We start from the raw sequence: 27,050 nt of genomic DNA on the forward strand, positions 1-27,050 counted from the left end.
TACTTCCTATTTCCTTTTTATTTCCTCTATCCCTTGATTTTAAGATTGTGTCAACATAAATTAATGGATTAATCTGAGTTGTGGTTTTGATGTCATTTTCAATTTATCAATTCTCTTTTAGGTCATAAGTATAAATTATTAATGTTATATTTGTGTAGGTATTGTTGTATGGTGGACAGGTGAGCTCATGGAAGAGTGAAAATGGAGAAGAGTTACTTTTCATGAGCAGTAAGGTGACTATGACATCACTAATGAATTCATTATTTTTTTCTTAGTTACTAATTAAGAAACTTGTAACTTTATAAAACTTGACAAACCCAAATTTGACTTGGACTCAACTCAAAAAAAATTCCATACATAAAAAAAGTACATTTAACAAAATTTATAAAACTGATATCAAAGAGCAAATTAGTGGTTTTTCATTCATTCACAAACAATAAAGAAGCTTAATACAATCACAGTGTTATATGATAAAAAATTGCAATTACAATTAATATTTTAAAAATTTCTTCTATGAGTAGAACTTCTTAGTGGCTATGTGGGTGCTCTTGAAGTTGATGATATTGATTCAACTTGAGAAAAATTATCAGCTGCATCCATTCACATAACTTTTTCCTTCTTATGTGGTTATACCTTTTGCCCATTATGCTACTTCTTTATTAATTTTAGTTTTACCTTCCTTAAAAAAGAGTGTCTCTTAGGCTCGTCCATATCATTGACAGTTGAATTTAAATATGAAAGTATTTCATGAAGGTCAATGTGAGGTAGATGCTAAATGTATTGAACAAGAACAAGGTTATTTAAGTACTATTGAGTCAGTATTTTGCACTTCTTGGTGTGGAGGGCTTCAAATGTGCTCAAATTCCACTCACAACTAGAACTATTATAGGGCTGGAAAACTTCCAAGATTGTGCACCACAATCTTCTCACTACAAATCTACAAAGACAAAATTTAGAGATTGAAAAGCTGGAAAATAAATTGAAAATTTTAGTAAATGATTAATTAATCTATTTATTTGTACAAAGTTGTTACTTTTCTAATGTATAAAGGTGAAGATAACAACAGCCTTATGTTTGTGTCCTTGTAAACTTCTTCAAAATTTTGTCCTTAAGGTCATTGTGAGGGACCATCCTCTATATTCATGTGTTGGGGCCATCCATGATGTTAACTTTCAAATTTTGTTTATTTCTATTTTTCAATTTACTCATGCCAAATATTGGTAACTGGTGTAAAAAGTACAAATCTAACTGCCACTCCAATGCATAGTGCTATGTACAAAAGACCGATTCATGCATATGTAGAAGCAAAGGGTTTACATGAGCTAGAGGTGGAGAATTTAAATCCGAAAGCTACTTGTCTCCATACAACAACCACAACATTTAAATCGAGAAAGAGGATAAACTGAAGCCTCACTTGAAAAAGGAAGAACGAGAAAAAACCAAGTTAGGAAGTGAATGGGAGGAAGATTTTCAGAATCTAACCTTAATAGGCCACCAAAAATAGTGGTAACAAGATACAAGGAGAGAAAATAGTTTTTGACACTTGGAAGGAATAGAAGAAGTTAATTTTTTGAGTCCTCCTTCTGTCACAAATGAAATGAATACATGGATTGATGATGATTATGAGATTGTTCTTACTGCATCTCAACATCATACATTGAGGATGACATAGTAGGGATTGAATCTAGGGGTCATCATTCAGATTATGTGAAGCTACTTGGAGATAAGGATGTTGATCAAAATTATCCTTCACCTTTTAAAAAGTACATGACATTGACTAGCATGTCAGTCTTTGTGCATGAGAAGAGTAATATTTCTAATGTTAGTCAATCAAAAAATACATTGTGTGTCAAATCTAATCACCTGGAGGAAGATAGAAAAAGAGATGTGATAGTGAAGGATAGGAACAAGTAGGTGAGAAAATGTTTTGATGAAACTATGGCAAGCAAAGAACTAGGGAAATTAAGGGATCGTGCTGAAGATGTTGAAAGAGCTCTATGATATCTAGGCATGCCAAGATGATAGCTTCACAAGAAAGAGAGAAGTTGCAAAATATTAAATAGGAGAGATTGTTCAAACTAAGTATTGTATTTCAAATATTGCTTCAAGAACTTCACTCACATTTACCTTGTCAAAAATCTCAACATATAGCATTGAAGTCCTTTAAGGATGAGGTAACAAGACAGTAAGCAAGAATAGATCAAAAGCTATATATTGTAGGACCTTGGATTGATATAAGCGAAAAAAGGATAAGTTGATAGATGTTCATGAAAACATAAAAAATAGAAAATCAAGGTGTAGGAACAAAACACTTCAAGGAACCAATAGACAAAGGAAGAAATGATAAAGTGGACAACCTAGCTGAGACCGATGACCTGAAACGTTGTCCGGAGAAATCAAACAAGGAAAGTTTGGAAGAAGAGAGATTTGACTTCAGAAACAAGGATAACATTCAGCTTGTTAATAATCCCTTATTTGAGGTTAGAGCTAATGTTTGATGTTCCCTTATATGACTCCTAAGGGTATGTGACTAAATCCTTATATTTTAAATCACAATAAACTTCTTTCTATTATTACTTATACTCAATTCTTTATTTTGCCACAAATAAATGTTAGGTATTAATAACAATATTTTTTCGGGGTAGATATATCAATGCAATTGTGCATGTATCTTGATGTTATGTACAAGTAATATCACCCATGCTTCTGATATATTCTTTAATTCACTGCTAGAGAGATACAACTGATCTTTGGTAAAGAATATAGACAAACAATATGCAAATGTCTTTTTAAGCAGTTCTGATATCTTCAATCAAACTTTAATAACCAAAAACACTTCCAATAATGCTGGAAATGACTTTGTGAAAATTCCCAATCCAATCAATATCAAAGACTAAACAAGGATTATATATATTGAAGTTGGAAGTATAGTGACAGTCAACTAAATGACCTAATCTCATAGATCTTGACGATCTGATGTTGATTACTGATCTGCAATAAGTATCATTAGAATTTCTGTAGAGCAATTTGCAAGACCAAGTAATCACTGTTACAGATTTATCATAATGTAAAAGTGATATGTGCCATACTAGTCTGAAGTTATTCACTGTATCTGATATCTGCCTTATTGAAATGTGATATGATTGATTATATTTGGTTTGTAAAGATGTTGGATATTTATTTGATCTCTGTCTGATATAATATCTTTGTAATGGTGATGACCCAATGATGGGTGATCTATACTGTTGCAATTTATGATGTAACTCTTGTTACTTATGTGATATATATGTCACTATTCCTGATCTTAATCATTGTACTCATGGGATCTGGCTTTCTGATGTCTAGTGGATTACTACCACTTATGTCTGTATAGAATATAAAGTAATCTTCTATCTGAATAATGTCCTTGGACTGGTTATTGATGCCTTTTTAATATCATTTGAAGAATTGCAACTCTTCATTGCATCTTTTAGTATTTGGCTCCTCTATCATTATTGCACCCTTTTGGATAACTAATCTGTGATTAGTATTTGTGATCAGCATGATATAATTTAAAGAGAAAACAATTACATTTTAGTATCAAGCTTGTTTTATGAATGAATGGAGAAAAACTAGTGACATATCCATGTTAGCTTTGTGTTTTTTACTGTTAGTATTTGATTATTAGAACATAACTATACATCCTTGTGAATTGGAGTTTCAACAAAGATTTAAATTATTTGGATTTCTTTCTTATTGTAGCAAAGGTTATGGAGGCCCTGAACATTCCAAGAGGTGTCCAGCATGTGCTTTTTTGAACACTTAATACTGACAAGTATTTTAAGTTTTGATAATATGGATCTGTATATTTCTAGTTTTAATACAATCTTATTGCAGGTTGATACATTTTCTTAACAAGTTTTCAAAGTGTTTTATGTAAAGTCATTGTTCACTCTAGTTCGATCATCCTGACTTTTAGCTGCAGGTGTGTTGCCTTTGGTCAAGCATAAAGCTTTCCTTAGGCCCATGTAATATGGTGGGTAATTTTTTGGGTTTCTCCTTACCAATGAAAACTTTGATGTGACCCTTACTGTATACTTTTGCCATGCATAACATGAATAAAAAACTAGCAATACTACATTGATGTGCAATGGGTACACTGAAGAGGTAGAAAATCAAATAGAAAAAATACATTGTTCTATGTTTTGCATGTATTTATGTATTACATGCTTACTAGGCACCATTACGAATATCTTCCTTATTTTTCCAATGAGAAAGGACTCTAATTGGAAAATTTAGGAGCATATCTCATGATTTTTGTCTTCCTCTTGCTACCTCTCCCTATCTCCATCTCTACTTTAGCTCTCTCTACTTATTTTATAACCTATTTATCCCTCTATCCCTATCACCCTCTTTCTATATCTCCTTATATCTTTCTCTCTCATTCACCATCTATATATCTCTTTATCACCCCTTCTCCTTATTCCTCCATATCTCTTTATCTTTTCCTCTCTATCTTTCCCACTTTATTTCCCTGAACATCTCAGCTTTTAGAGAAGCAAAAAGATTTTGCTAGTCAGGATCAAGTGAAGAAAAAGGCACTATAGGTTGAATATGTTTGCGGCCGGATCGCTGTGGCGGCGATGGCATTTGGCATTGCCGCCACAGGGGCTTCACCCAAGAGCTAGCCATTGACGTTGCAATTGTGACATCTGCACAACCATTGTGACGTCCAGGGAAGTAATGGGCACGGTGACCCCATGGCCAAATGCTGATGCGAGCCTGTCACAATGTGTGGGTGGACGTCGAAATTACGACGAGGGCCACATGCATTGCAATGGGATTCGTGCTAGATTAGAATGGTGAAATTGAGATGGAGTGGCATTGAAATTGTGACGGTAGAGGATAGACGTCGTAATTTGCGACTAAAAAAAATTATGTCTATTACCGTCATAGTGGCGACACATTGCCATCGTAATTGTGACACTTAGCCATCACAAATCGATGCCAAATGTATTAGTGTCAATCTCCTCAACTAGGTGTATGAGGTAGTGTTCCTGTGCATTGAAAAAAGTTGGAGGTAGACACTTTTGCATTTCACACAGTAAGAGGAATTCTTCTCTTCCAATAGTTTATGTCTTCTTTATGGATTTCTTTAGATGACAACCACCTACATTAAGAGATTCAAGTCACAAAAAATATATAGATACGAGACTTTACAAAATAATATACAATAGATTACATAGCAAGAAAAAAAAAATCATGAATATAATAAATATATACAACAAATTGAATAGATATTACTGCTTACCTCATGTATTTTCCAAGATCATATATCACTTGTTTGATGTTATTGTTGAAGTGCTCTCGGAGAGATAGAGGAAGCACGTATTGCAGTAATTATAAACCAATCATTTCATTGTTTTCTAACATAACATAATGAACAGTATACGTAGTTTATGAATATATTGTAAATACAAAAGAACATATCTTACCTTGATGAAAGTATGCGAATCATGTATTTTTAGCCCTGGCCCAAATTCACTTTTTTTTAATATGAGATTGTTTATGTTCGCAGCAAATCCTGTGGGAAATCAAATTTTTCGTATGACTTATTTTATGGCATCACTTTGCTGCTCCATTAATAACCAAGGAAGGGCACTTATATTAATATAATCTCTGTTGTTATTTGAGTGAATGAAATTCTTCAATGCATGATTGGATTCATGAATGTCATTATAAATTTTGACAATTTTTTCTTTGTCATGCCTTCCATCCAATATTTTCCACAATGTCTTTGTTATATTCTTTCCAATATGCATAGTATCAAAAAAATGCACAATTTCTAAGTGCTGGTAGTAGGGCAACCTACTAAATTGTCTAGGATAGGTTTTTAGTCCCTTTGGAAGGTTGTTAGTACTGCCTTGACGACCTTCATGATCATCAATTACACAATTAGTAAAAAAAAATCACAATAGAAATATATAAATTACAAACATAAACCTTTAGGTGGAATGACATTACCTCGACGATTAATTCTATTAAATTCCAACTTCTATAGGTGAGGTCTCATTCTTCGTGGCTTTGATGTAGTCTCTTCTTTCCCATTGAAAAGATGTTTTTTCGTACTTCAATACTTATGATTCCTATGGAGTAAGTGTCTACACTCATCAAACACCTGCTTTCCTAAAAATTTTGAATGACAAGATTTCATCTTTGGACCACAAACTAGACATGCAAATTTTCCCTTTGTTTGAAGACCTACAAGATAATGATATAATTGGATTATTAAATATGTTGATTTTTATAATTAGAATTATCGTGCACAACTTGAATTCACTATAACATACCACAAAAATTTGTTAGCCCTGGCGCATCATGTATTGTCCATGCAAGTATTGCATGGAATTGAAATTTTCTTTGTCCTATTGGGCTAGACATGTCATACATAGTGACACCATTCCATAACTCCAACAACTCGTCGATAAGAGGCTCAATATATACATTCATATCTTTTACTTGATATTTACCTACTTGAATGAATAGTAACATTACATAATTATTGTGACCGTTTTACTGCAAGATTTGTAAGTACATGTAAATTAATAACTATCAAATGATAAGATACCTAGAAAAATCATTGCCAACATAATGTGCTCCCTCTTTATTGACATCCACGAAGGAATGTTATTGTTGATAACAAAAATAGGCCACACCGAGTAAACAGATCTCATCTCTCCAAATGGAATGACACCGTCCGCTTGCAATGAAAGATTGAGATTATGAGGTTCTTCTTTGAAGTGTTGCCACTTTTCCTCTATGTGCATTAATGTCAAACCATCTGCAGGGATTTGAATAATGTCATCTCAACTTCTATTGTGTGCATGATAATCCATAAATTGATCCAAGCTACTACACCTGAATAATTGTCGCATCCGTGGAATAATGGGGATGTAATGAAGAACCTTTTGAGGCACCTTTTTTGTTAGTTGATTTGTTCGATATCTACTCGTATGACATATAGGGCATTGTGTTGGAAATTCATGTTCTTTATTATATAATATGATCATTGGGACAAGCATTTATTGCTTCATACTCCATTCCAATATCTTTCATAATAGCAGATAATTCTCAATATAAGCGAGGTAGAATATTTGATGGTGGTAACAGAAACTCACATATCAATCTAAAGAAAAAAATATAAGTTGTTAATATAAACAATAATAGTGGTACATTATTCACGCTTTGTTAACTATAAAGACATATATGACATACCTTAACATAGGTAACATTGTTATGTTGGATAAACCATTCATAACCTTCAAAATCAACAACAACAATATAGCAGAGAGAAGAGTTGTTTGGGAGTCTTTGTATAGGGGCTCCTATGCCTTCTCAAGTAGAGGTACATCGAGGCTATCATCATCATCATCATCAAATATGCTTGGACTAAATGTGTCATGGATCAATGTATTTATACCATCATCTTCAATTGTGTTTTTTGGTGCATGATCGTCATCTTCCATGGGATCATTATCTTCACCTTGGATATTCGCACCTCCATGTTCCTCCACTTTGAAAACCATATTCTTTGGATTGTTGTGGTTCATATCATGTACTTCCCTAGGGAGATCAACCTAGATAAAATTGATTAACATAAATAAACCATGATCATCAACTCATCATCAAGTGATGTCATATGTATATAAATTGTTAAAATGATATAATCAACAACTTACCAGTGTATGATAGTCATGCTCCCCTTCAATGTGACCATTCTCCCTACAATGTCTCTTAACTGTTTTGATTAGCAGTCTTCTACGGTTTAAGTCCTAAAAAATTTTGCAAGGACAGTAACATTTTTCATCACCTTTTCTTTTCAAGTTAGACCACAATCTAGCGATTGTCTCCCTATTTTGTTCTTCACTTATATTATCTGACATGATTATTCTTTGCAGGAAGCAAAAATCAGGCTATGAAAACTTTGGTCTACAACTTTCAAAAACTAAGCAAAACTGTCGAAAGTACAAACATCTTCTTAGACCTAGCTAAATACTTTAATATTTTAAAAATAATTTCTTTGACTTTATTCCTAAGACATTTAACCCAATCAGCTTTTATAACATTCAGTCAATTGCTCTAGGAAAATTTGTGGATAAGATTATTTGTAAAACTTTGACCAACTGCTTGAAGGTCTTATTTCAAGAGACCCTACAACATTAAGCCACTAAAAGAAATTTCAAGAAATATAAGCTAAAAGTCTAGTTAAAATATACATTAGATTAAAACATATACTTCTCTCCTAAAAATGTGCATAAATGGATAGAATATGCATCTCAACACAATATCCAACATCTCTATCTCTCAGATTGCCTTACAAATAATTTATTTAATAATCGCCCTACTAATCCAAGATATGTAGAAGAAGATATCCCTAATCTCTTTTTATGTTTATGTCTTGTCATGCTTAATCTGGGTGACTACATTCTCACTAGCTTTCCAACTGGTTTTCTTGGGTTCCCCAACCTCATTAGTTGTTACCTCTCTCATGTTCAAATGATAGATGATTCTTTAGCATCCTTGGTATCTTTCTGTCCCCTTCTTTGAAAACTTGTCATGACATATTGTTTGGGGCTAATTCATGCAGTAATCTCTTCATCATTTATAGAAGATCTTAATATTTGTGAAGTTGATTTTGTATTAGTTGATTGTTCCAAACTCAAAGGTATGGATGTGTTTATGATTGAGGATTTGAGAGCAAATGGTACTTTGTTCTATGAGCTTTCTTATGTAGTTTCTCATCTTGAAATGTATTGTGGAGGCACTTTAAGGGAACTGTGATTATAATCCACACCTGATGATGGCTATCTTAGATAGAGGGAATTTCCAGCAAGGTTTCTTGACATTATAGGTAATTTTCAATCCCTGAAGAAACTTCACATTCTCTTGTAATGGGAAGAAATGGCTTTTTCATTATTCAAACTATTTCACAGACTTCCAAATCTTCAGATGTTCTCTGTCTTTGGCTTAAATAGCCAAGTATGTTCAAACATTAAAAATTACGTATCAATTGTATAAGTTTCTTGTTTTAGGTAGTATGTCTTTAATTGAGGTAAATAATAGATAAATGTGGTTCTTTTTAAAGTAAGTTATCATAGTTTGTCTTAAATTCTTAAATTATTCATTGAAATGTAGGAGATGGTTATACCTATTTACACATCATCCCTCCACATCCTAATCTCAAGAAAATGACCATCAAATTTTTTGAGTATGGTCAGAAAGAAGTTGAAATAATAAGTTGCTTACTTTAGAGTACGCCCTCTCTTGAAGCATTGGAAATTAATCTTGATAATGAAGATGAAGACTATAACGATAACGAAAATCAATTTTTGAAGCTCTTGGAAGATATTAGGCTTCTGAAGAGACCATCCCTACCTATCCATGTAGTGAACATGAGCTCCTAGCCTATCCATGTACTAGGTTGTATGCATACTCCAACCCTATTCAAACAATAGGTTGATAAAATATGGCCTTTGGCTGTTCTTTTTTGGTTATTTAATTTTATATTACTTTTCTTTTGTATGTCAAAAGTTGTTTATGAGGAATTTATGTTGTTTATGGTGATTATGTTCCTCATGCAAATTAAAATCGATTACATAAATGATTTTTGTTTGGATTCTAGACTTAGAGTGCAATTTCACTTTCTTGAAATTTTCAATGAATTGAAATATCTGATATCATTTTAGCAGCATTTTTTTCCATTGATATATCCTGATTTCTCAATGTTTATAGAAATTCATTGTTGTATGATGTAATTTACTAAAATTTCTTAATGTTTTCATATTATCTTAGTTGAAAAAATAGTAGACATGTTTTGAAACAAACTAACAACAATTAGCTACTTTGTTAGATATGTATGCAACATTAACTCTGTTACCTATAATTTTATGATGTTGCTGTTGTTTATTTCTTACGTTAATAGGAACAAATTCTTTGCAATTTTATCCAAACAAAAATTGTCAATGATTTCAAAAATTTACTAAAAATTGTTGCCATTTCAAAATAATTTAGATTTATGTGTTCTCATTTGACAGCAGTACTTTACCATCATAGTCTCTCTCTATCCAAAGATTCTCCAAATCATACGCATAGGAATGGAAAGACAGCCTCAACATTTCTCCACATCCTCTTTCGGGATTGTAAAACCCACACTCAGAAAACTGAATCTGAAGCATATATATCCTTTACAAACATTAATGCAGAAATCTCATGATAGTTTAAAATAGCTCATAAGGATTTCCTTGTTGCAGAGCTCAAGTGACCATATGAACACCTCATATGTATTGACAAATTTTCATTACAACTATATCAATAAGTTGTAACCCTAATAATCTCTAATAAAACCATAACTCTAGCAATCAATAATAGGGTTTTGGTATAGAAATTAAAATGTACAAAATAAGAACAAATCACAAAAGAGTGTTGGCCATTACCTTGGAATGCTTCCTCGTAAACACAAGCCAAATCCCCCTCCTTTAAATTGCAACACCATGACCTATGCACTGGTCTCCATTGCGCATTATTGCCAAGCATCAAAATAGTGGCATGCCATTGAAGAATAGTGCACCCAATTCTTGAACACAAGCACACATTTGAAACATTGCCCTCGTCAAATGAAAGTACAGGTAATATTCAAAATGTAGGCTTTCCCAGCTTGGAACGTAGTGTCCAATATCAAATAGAATGCATGCATGTGCAAAATGTAGCTCCCATTTGATAAAATGATGTAGGTTGCAAACGGTGGACGTGCCCTTGCCTTGAAAAAATGTAGCCTCAAAGCAAAATAGTGCACCCTTCTCTAGAAATGGCAAATGAATATGTCACGATGGTAAATGTTTGAAATGGCGGATGAATATGTTGTGATAGGAAATGTTTTAAATGGTGGATGAATATGTCACGTAGCATATATTGTATACCTACAGAACAAAACCTGCAAAATGACCAACACTTTTTTTTTTTCAATTATAGCTCGACGACATCGCAATTGTGAGACCTATGTCGCAATTGTGATGTCGTCGGGCTATAATTGAAAAAAAAAAAGCCAAAAAAAGACTATGGTCATATCCTTACTACCCTTCCATGTATCTATGGCAAGAGATATCTTCAATTGTGCAAATCGAGAACTAGCTTTCATCATATTGTGTACCTTTTTGGTGTTGTTCTAACTTGGGTTCATCTCCATGTTATTTGTTTGGAATTTTGGGATGAGGAAGTGATTGAAGATATTGCTATCTCCTTCACTAAATTCTTGAAAATTAAAGATATTGATATCAATTTGAGTTAATTTTTTATCTTAAATTCATGAGATTAACCTAGAGAAATGTATGAATTTGTCCAATATCTTCATTTCATTTTTAATTATTTATTAAGTGATTCATATATTTAAATGATTTACACACTACTATAATCATTCATAATCAATATATTTATGATACAAATGCACATACATACATATAATTATTAAAATTGGTTAGATAAAATTTAAACTAAATTGACTTCTAAAATTATATTTCAACAAAAATGAATCATAAACTTATAATTTGTGACTAAATATAAGAATTCATGTTTGTATATATATTTACATAATATGGAAGTAATGATAAGTACTTAAAATATGTTATTGTCATATACTTCTACTTTTATATTGGGTGTTGGGCCAAGAGTAGTTCAATTTTTGTTATCTTATCTCTTAAACTAATTAATTAACTATTATTATAATATCATATAAGATTTAAATAAGTATAAACTTACAAATTTTAATTAGTCTATGAAGTAATGAAATAATGTTATGTTAATTAAAATTGTTTAAATTTTGATTCGAATGGCCATGATGACCTTCCATTCATATAGAAGATTCTATTCCGTTGAACCCATTTTGCATCTTGGCCACCTTTTCACCAGGGTCAAGAAAATGCTCGAAGTCCTCCTTATGATTTTCCTTTGAGTTGTGGGGATTTTCCTTGCACTCCATTGTAAAGATAATCTTGGAAGTGATCATTTTTAGTAAAACAACAAAAGAAACTCCACGAATGGTGACCTTCCCATTAGCCTAAGACTAAACAAGCTTCTAAAAAAGGTTTGGATTATAATTGTCCACTCTCTCGACATGACTATTGACATGGAGCTCCTAGATAATACTCCAAACCTTTGGATCTTGCTTGAACTCATCATATGTATCAAGTTCAATTTGGTTTAACTCCCCACCCATGGTGTAGGCCAAACTAACATAGCCAAAATAAGTTCTAACTTTGCCCAAAAGATAAAACATTACTCACTAGTCATTAGTTAGAATCTATATATAAAAATGTTACTCGCTAGTTATTATCATCACCGAATATTGAATTCTTATTAAAGAACCTTGGATATCTCCTTTAAAACAACATATTAAATTATCAATTATTTTGATATACTTCTAAATATATTATTCTATTGTGAAAGCTACAATATTGCATACTTTTACTTAAATATACTTATTTATAAAGTTTGTACTCAAACTAAATTCAATTTCCACCATGTTTATCCATTCATGAACATATCGATACATGTGAAATGCAACATATAAAATAAGATCAATTACAAGGATAAAAAACAATACTATACTAAGATGTTTGATTTAAAATAAATCTAAACCATTAATTTCGTTAAAATGTCATGATACTTCACCTTCATAGGTTTCATCAACTATTGATTTAATAATTAATTTTATATTTATTATGAAATTGTAGATAGAAAGTATACAATAAGTAATATTAAATAGGAATTAGTCAAAGATGTTAAAATTACCATGGTCCTTTTGTGAAGATGAGACATCTCAGCCCAATCTTGTCTTAGTGAAGGCTTCGTCCAGCTGGCCACTTGGCAATTTTATGAATACAACACAGTGTCGATCTCTGTTCTTTTAATGTCATCTAATTAAAAGCACAGTATAAATGCGAGTCAATTAAAATAAAATAGTTGAAACTAAAAATCGTGAAAGGAAGAGTTCAAGAAAGCAACAACTGTGATGAATATTGTTAGTCCCTGCTGTAATGCAGGAGACTCTAGTTTTCCATGCTTTTTCCTGTACTACTTGGCTCTTGGAAAATGTAGGAGACTCTAGTTTTCCATGCTGTTTCCTGTACTACTTGGCTCTTGGAAAATGTGTACTATGGGAAAATCTTTGCCTAAATCTATAGTTATAGATGAATTTGGGATTTTAATGATGTCATTAATTGAAATTATTATTTTTATTGGCTGAAGATATTATTTCAGTGGTCTTTTTCTTTTTGAATGAGGATTTTACAAAAAAAATTTACAACTGGCATTGTTTACCACATTAATGTGACATGCTATTTTTTTAATATTACTCTTTACTTAGCAAACCATGAAATTCATAAAAAGCATTTCACCTATCCTATAATATATGTATATTATTAATGAAATTGATTATTTGAATTTGAATTTCCATTTTTTTTAAACAGAGTTGGAAAAAATGGTTGTGCAACATGGCATTCTATGTTTCATCTACTTAGCTCGTTTCTACTTCAATAGATTGTAGTATGCATGAAATGGTAATGAAAGGTGTAGTTGGTCATGAATGCCACTTGTGTTGGTTGACCTTCCACATTTTAGATTATTCGTGCAAGTGAAGTTCCCTTGATAACAAAGACAACCTACTTTTGCAGGAGGTCTCATTTTGTAGTCCAAAAATCCTCTTTCCACATATAACATTCTCTTTGATTGGTTTGCTTGTTCTATGGTGAGTACTTTGTTTTTGTTCTAAAATCTACTTTATTGTGAGGAAGATATACTCTCTATTCTACAATCTATTTAAGTATATTGAAGATACATGAGTTTGGTTTGTATTATTAATAATTTAAGCATTCTTGAAGATACATAAAACAATTCAAATGATTTTTATTTTCATTTTTTTGACAGAGGTTAGCCTTTTCACCTAGCGTCTTTGTTTAAGAACCAAGGACTGAGGGGTATCCATTCTACCAAATTCACCTAGGGCATGATCCTAGCCTCCTCCCTTTTAGATGTCAAGGATCTTGCACTTGACATGACTTGATCCTTGATAGGCTCTTTTTGAACCTTTCAACTTCACCAGTAGACCAAAGGTCCTTTGACTATTCAAATGATTTTTATCCAACTATATATATATATATATATATATATATATATATCCAGTTCAAACAAAATTTGGCATGCCTTTTTTTTGGGTGTATATTAGAGTAATTTTGACTCCACTAGGAAACCTAAAACATATGGTTCCTTTCAAGTACTTACCTTAAAGATTTTATATTTAATTAGGCTTGTATAATTCAATTTCTTTGAAATTTTTTTGGTAATGCACTTTCAAGATTCAAACAAATATTTTGATTTATCATCTTGTATTCAAATATTTTGATTTATCATCATGTATTTCTATGGTTTTGACCATTTATGATATTATATTTCTTGTAGGAATTACTTGAGCTCTTAAACAAAATCGACTTCCTTACAGATGTGGTAGTTGATCTCTTAAATAAAATAGACTTCTTTATAGCATGTACTTGATCTCTAGATTAGGGACTTGTGATTTTAGAATATCACTATTTATATAATATGTCATTCCTGAAATTTTGATAAATAATTTTGATAACCATGATAATAAGTGTCAAAACCCTAATATCATAATCTTTTAGCTCCACTAGCTTACACCAATTGCTATCAATTAACATCCAAAGTGGAGACTATGTTAAATGTATGATTAATTTCAAGCTTCAAAGACAAACAAAAATTTAAAAAAAATTTAGAGATCTATGTCATGAAATAAATGTAAGGAATTTTCATTGGGAAAGGGAAATCTGAGTTCTCATATAAGCTTGAGTATGTCACTTCTAAGGCCTTTCAAGTAATTATGAATTTAATTGGTGTTTTCCTCCTCACTGTACTCCTTTTCTAGTGGAAACTCTTTGTTTTTACCTCAGCCATCTGAATTTGAGGATGCCCACCTCAGAAAACTTCTTCCTCTATATTTTTGGTCTAGTTGATTCTTTTTAAAACGGGTGTAAAATTTCAGTAATTTAGTTTTCATACTGTATTCACTCTTTTTCATTATCCATTTGGATCCCTGATACTATGGAGTCTTCCGTTGATTTGTAGAAATAATCCTAATTTTGCAAAACTTGAATTGGTTGTATATATGTGTAAATCTATATTGTTATGATAAAGCTTAGCTTCATTATAATTTTATTTTTGGGATAAATTGGCTTGAGGGTCCATCCTTACAATCAATAATTGAAGGTCAAACGTATGTTTCTATCAAGGAAAAGCGTCAAACCTTTTTAATTTTTCCCTCTAGTGGATACGAAATGGGGCTTCAAAAATATGACATTCCTACTCATTCCTAGGATGCAAATGTTACTTCTTGGTTATATTTCATGAATTTCTCTGTGTGTAGAGATTCAGCGTGCTCAGGAGTTGTCATATTTCCAATTTATAAAATATTCTTCCTACTCTCTTCTACAAAATACTATGCTAAGATTGGGGTAAATTTGTGGACGTACTTAAAGGATCTTAACGCATTTTCCTCTTTCAATGAAGATTTTCTGAAGGAAATCACCCAACATCTTATTGCAGAGAACTTAAGGTACTTTTATTTTATTTTATTTTCTCACAGCTTTATCATTGGTTGTTCCTTTAGGGGATTATAATAACTATTTCTCTTTCCTCTAAATATGTTTTGGCAAATCTAAGGTATATCAAATGTTTTATACTTGATGAATAGATATTCAAATGGATTAAAACTCTCATTGCGGAGGTGGATGCAGTTACATTTTTTAGATGTTAATATTGGTAATGATTAACATAGAAGAAGTTAACGAAAGTGACATGAAAGGACTTCAATAATATTTACTACTTCCTGTTACAGTCTGTGAATTATAAGGAATTGTGTGAAACGTGAGAAGCTCGGTGCTAGCTTTATCTATCCTCAATCTCAATTAGCAACATCACTTTGTAACAACCCATGATCCTGCCATCAAATGATATTTTGTACATCTCAAATGTATGTACCGCCTATTGGAGCTTGAGTAGTAAATCCTTCCAATAACCCTCTTATGTGAAGAAAGCATTCTTATTGCTCATCACAGTGTGAATCTAATGATACAAAATGTATACTCATTTTTTTTCATATTTTAACATTTGTTTTGTTTATTTTGATTTAATGAGTGTTCCTTACTGGTTCCAACAACAAAATATCTTATTGAATTGATTTTAGCCAGCCATTTCAACCCATGGGTGCTTCTCTTGCTTCTCTAGTGTGGGATGGTAAGTCAAAACGGGTTGTTGATCCACATTCTGTAGTAGTTGTTGGATGTGTATCTCTTATGCCACCTCCAAATGCATGTGAAATAACTTGACAACAATCATTGGGCATGGCTCTTTGAATAATAAGATTTATTTTGAATAATCAAAGCAAAATGAAAATGCCACAACGCATATTGATTTGGGTACGATCTTTGGTTTTACATTTTTTGTGGAGGATATGTAAGCATACATTATTATTATGTTTTGTTCTCTAGAAACTCCAATCAAAATATAGAAAATCTTATAGATTCTGAACTTTAAGTGTAGGTGAATGGTGGGGAAACCATATATGTTTCAACTAGCTCAATGACACTCAATGGTGTGATTATTCATTGCAAGACATCTAATATGGTAACAATTTTTTCATTACAATCTAGTGAGATATTTTACTAACTAATTTATATATGCCCCTACCTTGGTACAAGTTTTTTATGTTGAGAATTATGTCTCAATCTTGCAAGATTTTTCTAGACAACTCTAGAAAATTTCAGTCAGAAAACTCTGAATCCTTTTTAAAAAATTGTATAATTTGTTTGTGGTAGTTTTCCACGTGTTTATGAATTGGAAAAAGGTGTATGAGTTGTTCAAAATTTGTCTAGTCTCTAGCACAATATAGAAGGGCTATTTTTAGAGTGTAAACAACTCATTACATGACTTTTATGGGGGTCTAAACTAGAGGACAAAATTATGAACGAACATGGTATTCTTAGAGTTATAAATTACAAGTGGGTAACATGTGGCATGGTTATTTTGCCCATGGTTTTGGCCCATGGCTTTGTAAAACCACAAATCATTTCTAAGTGGCAAATCAATATAAAAGGAAGGCTTCGGGAGATTTTTGAATCATAAAGTTTAGTTTGCAAGACTGATGTTAGAATGAGTTTGTCTTAGTCCAAGTCTGAGTTCGAGTTGTGGTGATGCACTCCTATAAGAACTTACATTGCAAGTGTATTGTAATCTTCCAAATTTGAGAATACATTGTGCAGGTTTTAGAGGGTTGAGTTTTTCTCCCAGAAGGTTTTTCCCATGGTAATCATTGTGTTATGTGTTTATTGTTATTTTGATTAAGTTATTATACATTTCTTGAGATCTCTACAATAGTTAGTTGAATTTGCATAATCGTCCTCTCAAAGATTAGTGTAGGAAGTGATTCTGTTCACCTTGGTTTCCTTATAGGTTGTATTAATGCCTACCCAATTTTGGTTCTACTTGTTTAGTACAGAGTTTTTTGAGCTAATCAAGTTTTGAGTGGGAGCTTGTGTAGAGGTTTTTATTTTTGTCTTGTAGGATTACAAAGATGGCAAGCACATCAGGGAGGATTGATGTAGAGAAGTTTTCTTGTACAAACTTTGAAATGTGGAAGCTAAAGATTGAATATATATTGATTGATTGGGATCTATGGGATGTAATCGATGAAAAGAAGTTGAGGCCCACAGATCCAACTTCAACCAAAGAGTATGAGGTGAGAGATATAAAAAATAAAAGTCTCATCGGATTGTTTCTTGTAGGCTCTATATTGATTACTATCCATGTAGAACCTACCATAAAGAATCTTTGGAAAAAGCTAAGTGAGATCTATCAAGAGAAATCACTTGTGAACAAGATTTTCTTGAGGAATAAGTTGTATTCCTTGAGAATGGAAGAAGGTGGACAGATTTATGAGCATCTTAAAAGTTTTAATATGTTGGTGACTCAGTTGAGCTTAGTTGGGGTGTGGATGGATGAAGAAGAAAGGTGCCAAATATTTCTATGTTTGTTTTCAGACTCATGGGACAACCTTGTCATGGTCATAGAGAGGACTTCAGTCATCTTAAAGATGGAGGACATTGTTGGTTATCTACTTTTTGAAGGGATGAGAAGGAAGGTCTCTCTGAATGTCCAAGAGGCTTTGAGTCTTCGACGAAGACCAAAGGAAAGAGGCAAGAATGAGAAGCAACATGATTCTTCTAAATACAAGAATAAGTGGGGATCAAAATCTCTTGGTAAGTCCAAGTTGATTTGTTGCAATTGTAGCAAACCTGGACACTTCCAAAGGGACTGCAAAGAGGAGAAAAAGAAAAAGAAAAAGAAGCAAGATTATGTTTATAAGTTTGAGAAGGAAGACAAAAATGCTTTCATCATAGCCTCGGCCACTTATTCAAGTGATAATGCATGGTTGATAGACTCAGGTGCATCTTTTCAAATGACTCCTAATAGAAATTAGTTTAGTAAGTATGAAAATTTTGATGGTGGTAAGGTGTATTTGGGTGATAACTCATTTCTTGATGTTGTTGGTCATGGAAGTATTCATGAAATTTTTTTTGATGGTAGAATTAGAAGATTTGATGGTTTCTTGAACATCCTAAGACTAGTGAGAAATTTGTTGTCTTTTAGTAAACTAATAGATACAGGTGTGTATGTACAATTTTGTAAAGTAGGTGTGAAAATGGTGAGAGGTAGTTCTGATAAGACTGTGAAGAGTGTTACATTTTTGGAGAAGGAGAGGGTTTCTCTTACAACAGATGGTTATGGTTTCTAGGTAACCAAGGGTGCTCTATCTACTGAATCAAAGTTACCTACAAAGAAGACTATGTTATGACACTAGAGACTCGACCACATAGGTGAGAGAGGTCTGCGAGCCTTAAAGAATAAAAACCTTGTTAATGGGTTGAATGACTACAATCTTGATTTTGATTTTTGTGAGCATTGTATCTATGGTAAACATAACCAGATTCATTCGAGTTCTTATAAGTCCTCATGTATTTTGGATCTAATCCATTTGGATGTATTTGGTCTAGTTGATGTTCCTTCTATTGGTAGATCAGTTTATTATGTTTCTTTCATTGATGATTCAGTAGAAGAACATGGGTTTATTTTCTTAGAAGTGAAGCTGAAGTTTTTACTCATTTCAAAGAATTTAAAGCAATGGTTGAGCCACAAACTGGAAAGAAGATAAAGTGTTTTAGAATTGTTAATGGAAGTGAATATTTCTCCAATGATTTTGACACATTTTGTAAAGATTAAAATATTAAAAGAGAAAAGACAACTCCATATTCTCCATAGTAGAATGGAGTTGGAGAAATAATGAATAGGACCTTGATGGAAAAGGCTAGGAGCATGCTGAGTGGAGCTAGACTGGAACAAAAGTTTAGGGCCAAAGCTATAGCCACTTACTTCTACCTGATAAATAGGTCTCCTACATTAGCTCTTATTCATAAGACGCCAGTGGAACCATGGTCAGGCCACAACCCTTCACTTAGACATTTGAGAGCTTTTTGTTGTGAGGCATATCCTCATGTGCAAAAGGAGAAGTGGGAAAAATTAGACAACAAAGTTGTCAAATGTATCTTCATCGGATACAAACCTTGGGATACTATTGTAAAAAAGGTATTTTAGTCTAGAAGTGTTATTTTTAGAGAAACTGAACCTTCTTCTATTACTGTGTAGCTAGAATAGATAAAAGGAAAGAAATATGTGATTCAACTTCCTACTACACCTAAGACAGTTGAATCGAGGTCCATAGAAAGACAAGTTGTTGAAGAGAGCTCTATGAGTTCTGAATCATTAGAGGAAGAGGGAGAAGTTGAACCTTAACCTGAACTAGATCTTGTTGGTCTAGTAGACAAAGGAAAGCCCTAGAAAGGTATGGATATTCTCCTAATGATTGGAGGTGTATATTTTCTTTGAATACTAATATTGATGAACCAAAATCTGTAGAAGAGGCTCTTGGTATGAATGAATTAGAGTCTTGGAAAATTTCCATGGAAGACGAGATGACAACTCTTAAGAGGAATGACACATGGGATCTTGTAGCATTTCTGAAGGACGGACACATATTGGTTTTAAATGGTTGTTCAAAAGGAAGATGGGTTTAGATGGAAGCATTGAGAAGTATAAAGTACGTTTGGTTGCAAAAGGTTACTCCTAGGTTGTAGGAATTGAATATGGTGAATTTTTTTTTCCTATAGAAAAAATGACATCCATTCAATTTTTACTTTCGATTGCAATAACTTATGACCTAGAAGTTTAGCAGATAGATGTGAAGACAACTTTCCTTTAGGGAGATTTGGAGGAAGAAATTTATATGACATAGCCAGAGCACTTTGTGGTGAAAGGTAAAAATCATTTGGTCTGTAAATTGAAGAAATCCTTGTATGGTCTAAAACAAATTCCTAGGATGTGGTACCAAAAGTTTGATAGATATGTATTGAGTTTGGAATTTTTGTAATCCAAATCTTATCACTATATATATTATAAGTCTAATGATGATTATTTCTTGGTTATTGCCTTATATGTTGATGACATATTGTTTATTGGCAAAGGAAAAAGTTTGATTGCAGAATTAAAATTGTAGCTCTACTTAAAGTTTGAAATGAAAGATCATGGTGTAGAAAGGTACATTCTAGAAATGAAGATTATAATAGATAGATAAAATAAAAACCTTTGGCTAGGCCAGAGTAAGTATGTTGGTAATATTCTAAGAAGATTCAATATGCAGGATTCAAGACCATTGAGTGTTCTTATTACTATGGGAACAAAGCTTTCTAGCACACAATGTTCTTCATCCTCATTGGAGATGGAAGAGATGAGTTGAGTACCATATCAGAGTATTGTTGGAAGTTTGATGTATGCTATGGACTATACAAAACTAGACATTACCCACGTAGTGGGAGTACTTTCCCATTATATGTCTAATCTAGGAAGAGCACATTGGGATGTAGTAAAAAGAGTTTTTAGATACTTGTGGGGTACCTCAGAGTAGTCGATATATTTTCATGGAATAGGAAATGAGAATTCCCTAGATATTCAAGGCTATATGGATTTAGATTGGGCTAACGATGTTCATAGAAGAAGATCCATCAGTGCATTTTTTTTACATTATTCAATGGTGCAATCAGTTTGATGAGCAAGCGACAAGCTCTGGTCGCTTTTTCCACTACAAAGTTAGAGTATATAGTAGCTACTCATGCCTACAAAGAAGCTATCTAGCTTAAGAGACTATGTTCAGATATAGAGTTCAAACAGGGTGCAGTGACAATTTATAATGATAGTCAAAGTGCAATCTTCCTAGCAAAGAACCTGACATTTCATGCTAGGGCCAAGCACATTGATGTACAATATCATTTGTGAGAGATATGCTTGAGGATAGTAGGGTGAAGTTGGATAAGGGATAGCCTTTGGTGAACATTGCTAATGCATTAACTAAGCACGTGAGCATAGAGAAGTTCATATGGTGTTCCAAGTCTATGGGTCTCTCAGCCCCTACCAATTAAGTCCATGACATTGTGGATCCCCTAACTCTTGGAAAGTGTTCGACAAGTGGGAGAATGTTGAGAATTGTGTCTCAACCTTGAAAGCTTTTTTCGGAAAACTCTAAAAAAGTTTAGCCTAAAAATTCTAGATTTTTTTTAGAAAATTCTAAAATTTATTTGTGGTAGTTTTCCACATGTTTATGAGTTGCAAAAAGGTGTATGAGTTGTTAAAAATGTGTCTAGTCCCTAATAAAATGTACAAGGGCTATTTTTAGAGTGCAAACAACTCATTATGTGACTTTTATGGGGGTCTAAACTAGAGGACAAAATTATGGACGAAAATAGTATTCTTGCAATTACAAATTGCAAGTGGGTAACATGTGGCATGTTGTTTTCTCCATAGTTTTGGCCCAAGGTTTTGTAAAACTACAACTAGTTTCCAAGTGGAAAATCACTATAAAAGGAGGGCCTAGGAAGGTGTTTGAATCATCGAGTTTAGTTTGCAAGACTCATGCTAAAAGGAGTCTCTCTAAGTCCAAGTCCGAGTTTGAGTTGCAATGACGTGCTCCTATAAGAACTTGCATTGCAAGTGTATTGTAATCTTCCAAATTTGAGAATACATTGTGTAGGTTTTGGAGGGTCGGGTTTTTCTCCTCGAAGGGTTTCCCCATGGTAATAATTTTGTTTTGTGTTCATTGTTATTTTGATTAAGTTATTATCCATTTTTTGAAATCTTTGCAATAGTTAGTTGAATTTGCATAATCGTCTTTTCAATGTTCAGTGTAGGAAGCATTTCCATGCACCTTTACTTCCTTACATTTTATATGGTTCTCTTTCAACATCACTTAATAGAGATGTTGGTGATCTTATCCATAAATTAAAATATTAAACTTATGATTCTTCGAACTTCTTGCAATGATGTAATTATTAAATAATCATTTAGTAAACCAAGAGGATTTCTATTACAAAGTTAGTTCCCTTTGACATCAAATTCTAAGTTTCTTTAGTAAGAGTTTGCATTTTAAGGATGATAGTAAAATTGTTCATCTGCCTGACACATGGATTGTGGGGCCTAATACTCAAGATTAGAGTTGATATAAATTTTTATATTTCTTTATATAGGAAAGTTCATCATTGCATATCCTCCCAATCTACATACCAACAATATCTGGTAACCGCTTTTGCATATGATATTTTCTAAACATTCATTGGCTCGGTTATCAGTACTCTCGTCTTTCTTGGCAATTAATATTATTTGTTCTTTCTATTAACTTTGTCATTAAATATATATAAATATATAAATATTTTATGGTCCCGATAACGTTATTCTAAAACAACTAACAACAGGGTAACGAGTAGCACTCAGAGAAAACTCATTTTGTACTATGTGGAAAGAAATAGCTAAAATGAAAAAGCTTTAGCTTTAATAAAACAGTAAGGAAAACACCCACCTCCTTTATGGATTAAAGGATTTATATATACCATAGTTACCAAGTTACAAATTCTGGATTTTGTTCAAATACTCCATTGTGTTTTACCAGAGCTTTGAAATCCTTAGTATTCTTTTTAAACTTTATGTTATCCTTGATACCATAACACGTAAAACACATTAACCACAACCATGTCAGTGTTTAATGAGTGCCCTAAGATCTTTATTGTTCTGTTTGTTTAAATTTATGCCATCCTTGACACTATAACAATTATCTTTACAACTAATTGTGACAACACCACTACCATCTTCTCATGTCTCTATTTTCTTGAATTAAGGTGGCTATTATAGCCGAATGCACAGTCAAATGAACACATTCCGGTACTTCCCCACCTAAGGTAGGGACTCGAGCTGTACATAGCTCTTGTTTTATTGATAAAGCTTAATCATTTACTACTTGCAGAAGTTGTGGTGTAGGAGGCCACTTTTCTTTATATTTTCCTATAAAGAGAAGACTCACGATGAATTTACAGCCATCGCCACTTTTTTGGGTCATTGCAATGCAACTGAGCCAACCCAAACTTCACTTTTTTAAAACTGTAGGTAGGCAATACTATGTAAACCATTTTGAATTATTGCAAAGGGAAACTCAAGAACCCTCAAAGGAAGTGAGAAACATCATACTCCTTTATTGTAAAAAATGCTTCACCACACGAATTCCATTATGCCAGTGTGAGAATTTACTTTATCTTTTGATTTTCGTACACAATATTCCCCGATTTTCCACCAAACTGGGTGATCGATTTTATAGCCTGCACCATTAATTTTCATCATTATTTTCTTGAAATTTGATGCAAAGAATTCTAGTGGAGTTTTCAAGGGGACCGTTGGTTAATTCATGATAACAATATGATAGCTTCTATGTCTGGTCCAGAAATTTTAAGTTGGAGTAGTAGATGGGTAACCTCACTGGAATGCTCAATACTTAAATTTAGGATCATCATTAGGAGCATCACTTATATAGAATGTGTACCAAGTAGGGTCCATTTTCACGAGAGAAGGTTGAACATGTGAACCACTACTCATGAACCTTTTTCCATTTCTAAAAAAATAAAAAAAATATTGGATGACATGTGAACCATTACTCATCAATTTTCTTCCATTAGCAAATGAAATAAAAAATACTAGATGTTTCTCTTTGTTACTACAAAATTTCTCTTTCTTTATAATTTTTTTCAAGACACATAATTTAATTCCTTACATTATTCTTACATTTTACTATTATTTCAATTTTGAAGTAATTCCCTCATTGAATTTTTTTGGCCAAGTATGAGTATTTTCCACATGTCAAATTATAAAATTGTTATCAAGATTAAATCATACAATTTTGAAGTTGGAGTAGTAGATGGGTAACATACTAAAATGGTCCATTGCTTCACCTTTGGAAGCATCAACTAGATAACCTTATAAGTAGACCATTCATTCTCATTAGAGATAGTTTCATGTGAATTGCTACTCATGAACCATAGATCAATATGAATTTGAATTCAACTAAAATTTTGAATCCAAAGTATACATTCTAAAATAAATTTTAGATTCTTTTCATAATTTTACTTTCTCTTAAATACTTTTCTCTTTTAAGATTTTCTTTGGTTATAAACCAAATGATGTAAGGTTAAGATAAAAATAAATACAACATAATCAATAATCTATTCAAACTATATATGTCAAACTCTTTGACTCTCAATGCATTACCTATCCTAAAATAAATATTCTATTTAGAGATTGAAATAAATCTTAATAATTCTCATTGTGCTCTACAAATCTATTCATAGCTCTATCTATTTCTCTTCTCCTTCAATATTACTAATTTAAACAATCCAACACGTCTAAATGTAAAAATTTGTTGTACACTTTACATAGATCATTTGATTTAAACAAATACTAAAATACAACACACAAAAACATACAGGTATACTATCTTTGTGCTTCTTATCATACTATTGCTCTTACCAATTTTTCATTTATCTTTACCCTTAAAACAATGTGCTATTGGTAGAAAATTTGGTGCTTTGTCTCTCCTATTTTTAAATTGAAAATTAAATATTTAATTATTTCTAAGGATACAATTTTTGTTCAATCAATTTGTTTCGTTATTTTTAAATTTCGTAGAACTTTAATGAGCATACATATAGATTATTTATTATTTCCATGAAAATCAAATTTAAGGTAGTGTCAATTGTTATATTATGCATTTGTAAACATACATATTTTGTTTTAGTTTATATTTGATATTTGAAAATGAAAAGAACCTTGAATATAGAATTTTTTAGAAGGTATGAAGAGTGGTGTGACCTTGTGTAAAAAATTCCTAATTTAATTTACTTATTTTTTTGGAAGGGAACATTTCTTGGAATGAACTAATGTGAGAAACAATCCTTGATTTTGAGGCTAACTTGAGTTGGTAATAGTAAATTGTAGTAGAGATGGCCCAATAAATGGTCTTTTCATTAAAAGTGTTTGTTAGGTTTAATATTTCCTAGATCTTGAACATAATTGTGAATTTAGTAATTCAGAATGTAAGGATGGCTAAAGGAACTAGAGAATTTGACCTTGAACCAATTAGCTTGAGGAATTAATAAATATTATTCCTTTACAATTAATGAATATCTAGTTAGAAAGCTTTGTATTCCATTTTGTATTTATAATATTTTTTGCTCTTTCCTAAAATGAAAGAAATAATCTTTGTAGTAGAATGATCAAACCTATTTAAATATTAAAAAAAAAATGTTAACTACTAGAACAATTATAATGTTTCGATGAAATCATTTTTTTTGAAATTGTTGTAAGATTAAGAGAAAAGTTGAAATATGTTGAAATATTCATAATGTAAACATTTGAGGTGGGTATAGTATAAAATATGATTTGTTATTATAATCCAATGTAGACATAAACATGTGAACACAAATATTAATATATAAGATATAGAGGTTGCTTAAATGTGTTGTATTTTCAAATCAACTATGATTTCCTTGACCCTCCCTTATATATCGTCTAACACACTCTAGGAAAACAATAAATGTCTATTATCTTTTAGTCACTCAAATTTATTACTACCTAGTTTAGCCAAATTTTATATGGATTTTGCATCTATATCCTTGATTTGAAATCCTCATTTATTATAAACCACTTCCCATGAAGGCTTTAATTTAAATCATTACTTTCCATTTTTTGAAAATTTCAACTCACGATATTCTCAAAATATTGTCTTTCATGCATTATTGTCTTTCTCATGATATTCTAATATATGAGGCACATAAAAACTTGAACCTTGAATGATGAACCATTCTAAAAATTAGTTCAAAATTTCAAGTTCAACATGGAATTGATATTTCTTAACATACTATCACTAAAACATGTGATCGTGTGATGAAATTAGAATGATGCAACATTGAGTATTGAAAAAATAGGCTAATAAGTTAAAGTTTATTCATTAAACAAACAATACTTAATGCTCAGTTCTTTTTCAAAACAAAGCCTAGAAATATACATCCATGATGTTGAACTATTGAACCAATAAATCCTTGAATTTTTAAATAGGTTCAATTCTAAAACATGTTTTAACTATTTTTTAATGTTTGAAAGAGGTAAAATGATATTCAAATGATTTAAAAAAAGATGGACCAAGATACAATTAAGGTACCTTGTTTTTGATTCATATGGAAAATTTTAACACAAAAAGAAGTGTAATACCTTTACGATTCATAGGTTAATCCTTGTTTCCCAACATGATTTAGTAGTTCCTATGACCATCATGATTTCATTGAAGGAAGCCCCATAAACATAAATCCTATAATTGTAAACGCCCCACTTGGGAACCCAAAAGAAATAAATCTAATATGTTACAAAGTTTACTAAACTATATATATATATATATATATATATATATATAAGTTTAAACAACATCGAAGTAAGAATAATGCCGAAGGGATATATCCATACACATCAAGAACACA

The sequence above is a fragment of the Cupressus sempervirens genome, chromosome 8, assembly GCF_028749045.1.
Source record: "Cupressus sempervirens isolate cs-2001-9-10 chromosome 8, ASM2874904v1, whole genome shotgun sequence".
NCBI lineage: Eukaryota > Viridiplantae > Streptophyta > Pinopsida > Cupressales > Cupressaceae > Cupressus > Cupressus sempervirens.